The sequence below is a fragment of the Mus caroli genome, chromosome 1 (assembly GCF_900094665.2).
Source record: "Mus caroli chromosome 1, CAROLI_EIJ_v1.1, whole genome shotgun sequence".
Classification (NCBI taxonomy): domain Eukaryota; kingdom Metazoa; phylum Chordata; class Mammalia; order Rodentia; family Muridae; genus Mus; species Mus caroli.
The window spans coordinates 35,636,395-35,643,665 of NC_034570.1; the positions used below are offsets into that span (position 1 = coordinate 35,636,395).

A 7,271-nucleotide genomic window follows, 5' to 3' on the forward strand; every position below is an offset into this window, starting at 1 on the left:
AAGTAAAACTTGATTTTCTGGAATTAACAACATATTCATGAATGAAATGGCTCACGGATTAGAGACTAAAACCAAACAATCCGTTCACAAGCTTCCCAGTTAATACAAGCCTCCAGCCAATCAAGCAGTCACTACTCACAATTCCCCTCGCTAATGACTGTGGCTGGGGCGTTAGCAGAGCTGGGAGGAGAAGGTTGTATCTTTCTCTTTGCATATGCCGAGGAGAGGAAAGGGAACTCGGCCCAGTTTATTAATTCCAAACCGATGCAAAAGATTAAAGCTTTCTGCAGACTGTTAAGCATGGCTAAGCCTCAGTAAATCACTACATTTTTACACTGCCTTGCTGTTTGCACACACATGCAGAGACTTTCAGTGCCAGAATGACGTTGGTCATCAGCTTAACGTAGGAAAGATGTCCCTTCGCATCACATGAATTCTTGTCCTGTGGAACGAATGGAAAGATTTTCCTTCAGACCAGGTTCCTTCCTGGCAAAGTGCTTGATGGTTAATTCATTTTTAACATGGAAATCAATTTTTTGTTCAGTGGTCATTTATAGTCAGATCTTAACCCCATTGTCTTGTTTTTCCCTTCACCATTCTTTCTTCTTTCAGCCCCTTACACCCCTCCAGTCCTGGAAATGATGTTCTAACTTAGCCCAATGTCTGAAACATAGAGCACCTTATGATTAATGGCTAGGACAATTGGCACATAAGATTCTTTCAAACTAGGAACCACTGAGCCACCTATGCAAGCCAGTTTTGTTCTTCAAAAAATGAGATGTCCGTGTATAGTTTAAGAATGTTAAAAGGGGGCTGGAGAAATGGCTCAGCAGTTAACAGTGCTTGCTGCCCTGGCAGGGGATGAGTTTCATTCCTAGCACCTAAATGGTATCTTACAACCATGTATGACCCCAGTTACTCTGGGATGTGCTGCCATCTACTAGCCTCCTCAGGCACTGCACACACATAATACACAAACACACATGCACAAAAAGACAGGAGGCAAGCACTCATAACAGAAAATTAAATACAACTTTTAAATAACAGGGACGCAGTATATAAAGCCCCATCATTGCATATTTCTGCTCTGCTGCTCAGAGAAGCATCCAGTGCTGCCTCTGGACTGCCTAAATGATGTCTGGTTCCTAACCCAAGCTCCCCAATCCAGCACAGGTATGGTACTTATTAGCTAACCCTATCACAGACCTTATGAAGATGGTGGCAGCTGACCAACTTCCTTAAAGAGCGAGCTGGAGGCTGGTTATTAAATCACCGTCCACCCAGCTGACTCACCTTGGGTGTGTTATTTGACAATCAGCAGTGATCTGATGAGATCAGCCCACCCATTAGGCTGCAATTTCTCATACATAGTTAACACTGAGGAATGCACGTAAATGCATTGTAAATAGCATTTAAAACAAAACGAAGGTGATTGGAAAGACCCTTCCTATGTTGGAATATCTCCATCAATGTTCACATTTTATTCGCTTATAATAAGGATAATAAAATATTTTCAAACCTTTAAAACGTTAACTAAATGACAGGTTTCCACTGAAACTCAGAAAAAGAAAAGTAACATGATAAGAAAATTTAAATCTTCCTCACTTCATTATTGTTGCCTGTTAATATTGTAACATTTAACCATGTACAAATGAGCATGGCCAGGCAGGGCTTTGTGTTCAAAGCCATATGGCTTAAGCTTGTGGTGTTTTTGAAATAACCATACAACATCACAGTACTGAATAAAACTTCTGTTTTTCCTGAAATACCAATATTGTGTGTAGTTACCCTAATCATTTCAGTTTCTAGTATAGGAAGCATGCTATATATTTTTAAGTTGGGAACTGAAACATGTTGGTCCAACATATATATAACATAGCTGAAAGGGAAATATAGTTGCAAATTTTGTTACGTTTTTTGATCATTTGTCTTTTGTGAGTTCCTAGCCTTTGAATATATATATACATAATATCTATAAATAATATATAATATTATATATATCAAAGGCTAGGAACAGAGAACAGTGATGTATATGTATATATATATATAATCATATATATCATACATTGTACATACACATGTATATGAAGCCAAATGTCTGCTTTCTTTGGATAAAGTGTGTTAATCTGACTGAAATCTGGTGAAATGGAAATGCTAGGAACCTTCTGCAGACACTCCGTGGCCACCCAGCAGCCATTTTGATCTCCTCAGTCCAGTCCTGTTGTAGAAATGGAACATAAGATCTGATAGACACTTACCTAACTGACATCGTTTGCAGTCAATACCGTCTTGGCTGTGACAGAGAGGGATCCTGAATTCATTCAGTTTCCTTAATCTCTTTCCTATTGGCTGGTGACATAGGAACTTAGGATATATATGGCCAATATAATTAGTTTGGGCTCAAAAAAAAGTGGGGGTGAGTTGAACTGTAGAAAAGGCTGGGTCAGTAGATGGGCATGAGGACCAAGCTTTCCTTTCTGGAGGAAACTATCAAACACCTTGCAGAAACCCCTTTTGCTGTTTGGTCTCCCGGAAAGCTTTACCTTTCCTCTGGGTGGGATTTTGAACACTCCACTATCCCATGCTTTGCCATACTATGTATGCCATTCTCTGATGGCATAAAAGGACAGCACAGCTCCTCAGTTCTTACCTTCCCATGGGCTTCTTGTCCTGGTGAGATGTGAGCTCCTGGCTGGCTAGCTCATCTTCCCTGGTTTCTTGTGAAATTGGGAGCCAAATGTAGTCTGTCACTGGAATCATGGCATTGTGCTGTCTGGGACAGGAGGAGGCTGCCCCTCCATAGTTTATGCTGTGTTCCTGCTATGCCATGCTCTCCCCAAAAATTGGCTGCTGGAAAGAACATCACGTTTATAGTCCTATCTTCTATATTAAAATGTGTTATTCTGAATTTTCAGTGAGACTTCCTGAGTTAATCTTAATTTAGTTTATTAGTAGAAAATACTTTTGTCACACACACACACACAAAAAAAACCCTCTAGAGAATCACAAGTACATATTACAAAGCTTCTGATGGACAGAAGGGTCTGTGTCAAACTTTTGTCAAATTTTATCAACTGAATGTCTTTCTTTTAAGCCCACATGTCTGGATGTTCCCCAAATCTTCATGCCTGCTGGGGTAATCCTGTCCTTTCAATATTAAGTGAGAATGCTCAACACATATCCCATATGTGGTAGAAAGAATGTTTTCCAGGCTAGGGTTGGTTCTGTTACATTTGATCCAGCACCTCGAGGCTGGTATTTGTCTTTTATCTCTTGATAATCTTCCTGTTCGTCCTGATTGTAACTCCTTTGTGGAAAATGCTTCTCCTCTTGCTTGATTATATTTATCAACACACAGGAGCTATTCGCTCAGGCTCTTAGCTCTCTGCCTCTCTGCCTCTTCCTCTCCTGTCCCCCATTAGAAAGTGTCTTTCAGTGTCACCCAAGCCTTGAACCCCTGGATGAGGCTCAATAGTCCCTTTCTCCCTGGCCTTCCATGTAGCTGGGACTTCAAGGGCCTTTCAATATAAACTTAATATTTATTTATCCCTTATTTGCTTTGCTCATTTGTTTGCTTGTTCGATTGCTTTGTGCATATCAGTAGCTTTTGACTGCATGTAAGTCTATGCATCAAGCATGTCCTTGATACCCAAGGAAGACAGAAGAGAAGAGCAGATCTCCTGGGGTGACCTATTTCATGTGTGCTGGGAATCAAACCTCTGAAAGAGCAGTCAGTGTTCTTTCTTACCTGCTGAGCTGTCTCTCCAGGTCTTTAACATAAAAGTTTAAAGTTTTAAAGTTCCAATCAGGTGGAGAAGAAGGATGCTGGGACTGGGACGCATGTGTGTGTGTGTGTGTGTGTGTGTGTGTGTGTGTGTGAAATGAAACAAATATGCAAAGTTCCTAACACCAGGTGTAAAAACGGGTGTCTTGCTTTTCTTACGACAAAATCGTGGTGAAAACTGGTTTGAAAGACTTGGGCTTCAATTTGAAGCTTTACTTCTTGCCAGAGACTGCTAAGATATCGTCTCTATATTAACTTTAATACAATGGCGCCCACAGCAGGATGCTTAACACAGGGTGGTGGAAAAGACCAAAGGAGATACTGCATTGATTATATAGCTGTGCTATTCTCTGTGAACACTGGGATGAGAATAGTGTACATTTTGTGTCTCTCTCTCCTCATCCTCCCTTGGCAGGTGCGCATGTGGCAGCAGTCCATCCCCTGTGTTAGGTTGGGGCGTCTGAAAATGTCAGTAAAAGTGAAAATTTAGGTTCATGCCTTGTGTGATTAAAATGGAGCTGTGCTCAGTGTCAAGAGTTTGGCTCGATTTGATTTCTTCTTTGGATTACAAGTTACCTCTGAGACTTGTGTGTTTTAGGAGCTGGTCTGGCAAGTGTTTGTGTCTGACCTGAGTGATCACTTCTTTGGACCTTAAAGGTCTTTGCACAGAAAGACATGTTTAGTTCTTTACTGATCATTTCTTAAATGCCAAGATTCCGTGTGATATAGCAGCATGCTTTCTTGTTTGGGGGTCAAAATCTGGTCTTCCTTTAGGAATTGGAAACTTTAATGTCCTTCAGCGAACCTAAACTTTTATAGTTTAGGAAAGTTTATATTTTTTATATTTAGAAGAGAAGGTCTAAAGATAAAACTTTTCCTCTAGGAAGGGTTTATTTACCACTGGACACGGAAGTCAGAGCAAGCCTTCAAACATTCCTGTTCTGTTTTGGGTAAGGACATAGGCCCATTTGAAGATCAAGATCAGTCATCTCTACCTCTGGAGGAATGGCCAGATTTCTAGTTGTATTTATATGGACTATTTCAATACAAAATCTTTATATATTTTCAAGGAAAAAACAAAATGTCATTCCTTCTACATAGGGGAAGTGACATTTTTGAAAATCATTGACATTTTTCTACATCCAGGGCTATTTCAAGCAGTGGCATTATTAAATTAATTCAACAGAAATAGAAAAATCGCCCACAGAGTATGCAGCCAAATAAGAAGTCTAAATGTGCAAATAGGATCAACTGCTGAAGAATTCGCTTGTTCAGAATTATGCTTAATTACGTGACAGCGAGCCTCCCGGAGCAAGTCGTGGAGAGTAAGAACAGGCTTGGAGAGGAACTCACACACTGTATTTAAGTTCCCTTTATATTTTTATACGGAAAAATTGAGATAAGTTCTGAATAGATATATTACTAAAAATAAGCCAAGAATGGATGTCGTGTATGGAACAGGCAAGAATGCACGTCTGATTCTCAAAGAGTGCTGTCTACGGATTATAGGCACACAGAAGATTTTTGTGGTTTGTTTTTGAGATTTTTCCTTCTTGGTAATCTTAAAAGTCTTAAATCTTATGTACTATTAAGTCTGGATGTGTTAAAGAGGATTTAAGGAGAGGAGATGGTGACTACAGTTGTCCTATTTAGCTTTACTTCATATAAACTAAAGGGAACTTGACTTTATAAACATTTAACATAAAACTATCTCCTACATCCTATACTCTTCCACAATCTGATTATCAGCTGCCCAGGGCCTTATCCCTCAGCATTACTCTGACCCAAACCCAGTAGCATCAACACCATTTCCAACACCCTAGATGCTACTTCTTCAGTTCCAGTATCTTGGGGGGAGATCTGAGGATTTATGTAAAAGATTAGGGGTGGTGGGTATTGGGGGGCTCAGAACAGTGGTTCTGTATTTCCAATGTGAAAATGACTCACTGATCTATTTTAAGCATGATAGGAGGATAATGCACTCCACATTGAGTGTGCATGCTCTGTAGGTCAAGAGCAGAATCTACAGTAAGTAAATAAATTGTATTATTTAATACATTCCCAAATCACAAGTGCTCAGTAGGAATTAAATCAAATAGTTCCCTACGGAAATATATAGCATGTCATTCCAATGATAAATAGATCTGTGAAATAATTAAAGTATAAGAAATGTGTTTTGTAAAATAATGGTTTTTTTAGTCTGAGTCTTATTTATTAAAAGTTGTGTTTGAGAATAATTGACTGGTATGCTGTCACAAAAAGATACACTATTCACTGATTGATACCAATTCAGAAGCAGCTTGTGTCTGAATGCCTGATCACCATGAATACTGTACAGAGGGCTGTGTCACAGTAAGGTACCAAGTATCCACACTGCTGCACTGGACACTCCATTGACATCAGGAAATAGTAACTAAAATATTTTCCTCTGTCTCTGTCTAGTGGCTTTGTGGCACCCCCTTTGATCTATACCAGTGATTGTAGTAATAAACTACTCTTCATGCCTCTGGCTTTATATTATAGGTGTTATTTATAGAGCTTTGGGGAATATTGGGAACTGGTAACCAGACCCATCATCGATAGTTATTGATACTATTTTCTCTGTGTTCCCGTTTATCCACTGCACTCAGCTGCAAAACTTAGAGAAAAATACAGCAACCAGCAGTTCAATTCATAGCTAGAAATGTGTCCTTGTTTGCATATAATCCTAAAGAAAAGCAAAGGACACATATGGATTGTTAGCGAAGAATAAAATCTCCAGTTTGGGAGTTGAGTTACTACTTAAATCAATGTTTCATAATCTTGTTAGGTAAGTTTCTCTAAGTCCCAGCAGATCATACCTTCACATCCCTGTAGATACTCAACTTTATCAGCATTGATGTTCACTGCCTTCTGTGAGCCTGGCTTCAAGGCAGATGGAGCCTAGGGGACTCATGTCACCTAAGCAGGCATGAGAGAAGGTGGGTCAGTGATATTGTTACATTAGCACATTCTTACCTTAACCACTAAAGATGGTTTCTAAACGAGGCCTATAGTATTCAACTCTCTACATGACAATGTGCTATGATAAAATTAGAAAAAAAAATCTCTTATATCCTAAGAGACTGGAACTTTTGCTGGGCCTCAGAGCTAGAGGTAATAATATACCTTGAGGTGACTTTAGAAGGAAGATTGCTATAGCACTGTGGACTTAGCCTGTTCAGTCAACCTGCTTTTGAGAGCATAATGTAACACTCAACCTTAGTTGCCCAGGATTTACTTTGTAATCAACTTTTGCAAGCTAAGAGAACCATAGCTGTGACCTTAAACTAAATGCTCTTCCCTGTCTCTGACCCAGAACAACAAATTTGTATCATTTGCTGAATGCGGCAAAGACAGAGACTAAACACAGCTTTCTAAAATGAAATTCCACCATAAGTATTGAACACAACATTTGGATATGACTGATAAACAATGATGTTTGCAATACTGCTTGTTATATGGGTCA

General features: G+C 39.4%; 1 long non-coding RNA gene across 1 annotated transcript; it reads right to left on the minus strand.

Annotated features, from left to right (window-relative positions):
• Positions 1 to 378: 378 nt before the first annotated feature.
• LOC110310413 lies at positions 379 to 6,704 on the minus strand. Its single transcript, XR_002379859.1, has 3 exons — positions 6,625 to 6,704; positions 2,651 to 2,850; positions 379 to 442 (listed from the first exon to the last, which is right to left on the minus strand). It is a non-coding gene; the product is annotated as an uncharacterized LOC110310413 (long non-coding RNA).
• Between the last annotated feature and the right edge of the window lie 567 nt (positions 6,705 to 7,271).